At 36.5% G+C, this 3,422-nt stretch overlaps 1 protein-coding gene across 2 annotated transcripts in view; it reads left to right on the top strand.

Annotated features, from left to right (window-relative positions):
- The window catches only part of LOC106470896 (probable glutamate--tRNA ligase, mitochondrial), a 63,851-nt gene that overhangs the window by 22,257 nt on the left and 38,172 nt on the right, over positions 1-3,422 (top strand). The window lies entirely within an intron of this gene.

Below are 3,422 nucleotides of genomic sequence, written 5' to 3'. Positions count from 1 at the left end.
TGGAATTAGTTTATATTTCTACCTGGTTACGGAACTTATTTAATTATTACTTCATTACAAAAAAACTTTTATTGTTTCTCCCAACACAGTTGGATATTCATTTTTCATTATAAATTTTTTCGTTCCCACTTCGGAGGTTATATGTTCTATTAGCAATTTACACAGGCTTCAGGTCCCCATACTCTGTGGGAAGAATTTCAGCTTTCCTACATTGGGAAATTTATTGTCCTATGAACTGACTTTCTACGGGTCTCGCCTCGAATTTGGGGGCCAACACATTTAAAATACTACTTGCCGACTTTGGAAAGATAAGACATTATAGATTTATTGTTAATATTATTATGTCTTTTTCTGGGTTCCGTAACATAAGTGTCATTTGATTGATTAATACTCATAGTCCACTTTATGTTAGCCATTAGTCTCAGTTGTATATTTCTACTCTTCCATTTGCTTAGGCTTACCATGGTCTTTGTATTTTAGGAATACCTGTAATTTATTTTACTGGTATTTCTATAATTACTTTCACTATATTGTTTTCTTCCTATTAACTTGGTTTGTGTGGAACGCTTGAGCCGGGGTCCACACAAACTTATACCAATATTGTACATATTTATTTTTTGGTTACATATTTCTTTTTAGGCTTAGTGATATTCTGTGTTATGTATTGTCCAATTAGGGTTTTTAAATGTTTATTTTTGGTTTACCAGTAGTTCTACTTCCACATTAATCATTAATTAGGTTAAATATCTTGTTCGATTAGGCTTAATAAGTGTCTATTAATTTCATTTTCCTGTAGTTCTTTTGATGGGTTTATCAATACTTATTTATATTTTCATCAACACAGAATATCATATCTATCTGTTTACTTCCCTACACAGTATCTTACCATTAATTTTATTTAATGTATACTTTATACTTCTTGCTCATCATCCTCCTATAACAACTGAACCCATTTTCAGATATCCTAGGTTTGTCAGTTATCCTTCGCTTTCTCATGGAGTGCATTCTAGGCCTCTACTGCAGAATGTGCCAGGGCTATCTAGGTTATATTTTCAACACGTTTCCTCCCCTTACTCCACTTTGTTGTATATTATATTTCCCTTCCACCTTTACCTATTGGGTTTAAATTGTGATTTGTTTGGCCTTATCTTCCTTGTACCCTTGTTAACTTCCTGGTGTCTTCCCTCCTAACCTACACCTTTCTTTTTTCCCTGAATGTCTGCCCTGGTGTCAGTTGGAGTTACTTTGTCTGTCGAGCACTGGGACTACGTCTCACACGTTCATCTCCCATTCTCTGTTTTGGATAGCTATTTCTTTCTTTTCAGGGTACTGTCATTCACCTGTTGCTACCCTTCACTGTTTAAAACATGTGATGGTGACTGGGTAAATTACCTTTTCTCCAGACTCTCCACTGCATTTCACTCCCATTTTCTTCTAGTGGAGTTTGGGAGTCCTTACCACTTTTCCAGTACCAAGCCACTGGGGTGGTGGACCATGGAGGCATCCTCCTGAATGGTTTAATGAAATAACAAATCAATACAGAGTAGGGATATGGTGTTTTGCTAGCGTAGATGACATAATATCCTTTGCTATAACGTATATGTAAACCAAAGGAGTGAGACGTCAAATTGCAGTTCACCTCTTAGATTGGGATCTCTCATCCTACCCCCATGTGTATATCAGTTCCCAGTGGCTGGGTTTTGGACTTAGAGTATAACCAATTAACATAAGTCCTCACACATGTATTACAGATGTCTGTCTTCATCCCTCAAGTATACTCAATCTGTGTTGTGGGTCACAGTGGAGGTACTTGGGATTGTTATGGTTCTTTCCCTTCTACTCTCCCTTGATGTATCTTACTTCGAAGATGTTATTGTGCCAGGGTTGGTTCCAGTCAGTTTCATTGTTGAGAAAGTTGATTTTTCTATGGTAGACATCTTTTCAATACCAGATGTTGGGTTTCTAGATTGATATATCACTATATTATTAACCTGTACCCTGTTCAAGAGTGGAGGGTTTGAGATCCCCCCCATCTCTTGAACTTTAGGTGAAAACTGTATGATCCTCATCCTACCCCATGTGGATGTTGGTTCCCAGCAGCATAGGTTTTGGAGGTAGTTGACGTGCCGAGTGTGGTCCGTTATGCCCAACCACTCTACACCTCAGGGCACTTCCATTGTTTTTTCCTACACATTTGGATGTGCTCCTCTGGTTTTCTGCCCATATATACCACATCTTTATCCAATGGGCACAGAGTATACCCAGTTCAAACGTGGAGCTGCCTCCCACATCAGATCTTTTGTTTCAATATGTGTCTCTCGGACGCTTTTGAAGGATGCTTCATTTCTTCCCTTGCACTGGTCCCTTCCACTATTCAATATGGGATTCTAGCTATTTAGGTGAGAAGAGGTAATGTACCGTATTAGAAGCTATAATTTTCCTATACTGAAAATGTATTTCTGATAGGTACTTACCTCCATTCACACTTCCCACTGAAAACCAGTGCTTCCATTTTCTGCCAAAACTTGAAGTGATCTTCTGGTAGAATTTAATAGAGGGAGTGTGCTGCATGATTTGCATGATACACACATTGGAATGAGTCATTTCCAATGGAAGGGAGGCAGAAGGCTTGTTGCATGTGTAAAAATACTTTTGCACATAGAGTGCAGCACTGAAGGAGAATAGCTATTTATGTGAGTAGAGGTAAGTACCTATTGGAAATACATTTTCAGTATAGGAAAATTATAACTTTGCATTTTTTGCTCCATGTATATTATTCAAAGCAAAATCAGATGTTTTTTAAATTGAAAATTACTAATTAGCTTTAAATTTGAAGTAATTTACATTATACTTATAATTTTTTTAGATTTTGCTTCAGAGTTTAATATAAAAGTCAGTGTTTGATTAAAAGATTTGAGTTCTTGAGTTCTTGCACAGGTATTGAAGATATAACGTTGATAAATGGAAACCGTTCCTAGATGTCTTAGTTGAAAAAGATGACTTTCATTTTCTCAACAGTATATACAGAAAACCTACCTTTACAGGAAAATACACATGATGGGATTCTTTCAGTCCCAAAAGTCACAAAACGAACCTTATTGCTACTTTAGTCCATCAGGCTTTAGTTATCTGTTCAAAATCTACACTAGATTTCAAATTGAAGGCAATTAAAACTATTGTACTAGAAAATGAGTATTCAGCAAACGTCATCAATCAAATTACTTCAAGTAAAATTGCGAGCTTCTCAACTGATCCAAAATTTGGTCCTAACAATTGTCCTGTTTACCTAAAACTACCATGGATTGGTAATATTTCAACAAAATTCGAAAAACAATTGAAAACAGCCATTACTAAATGTTTTCTTGCAGTGAACCCCTACTGTGCTTATTCCACTAGTAAGTTGTTGCCTGCAACACACAAAG

Source organism: Limulus polyphemus, unplaced genomic scaffold (assembly GCF_000517525.1).
Source record: "Limulus polyphemus unplaced genomic scaffold, Limulus_polyphemus-2.1.2 Scaffold4276, whole genome shotgun sequence".
In the NCBI taxonomy this organism is placed as follows: domain Eukaryota; kingdom Metazoa; phylum Arthropoda; class Merostomata; order Xiphosura; family Limulidae; genus Limulus; species Limulus polyphemus.
The sequence above is the reverse complement of the archived record's forward strand: the minus strand, read 5'-3'. Positions and strand labels throughout refer to the sequence as shown.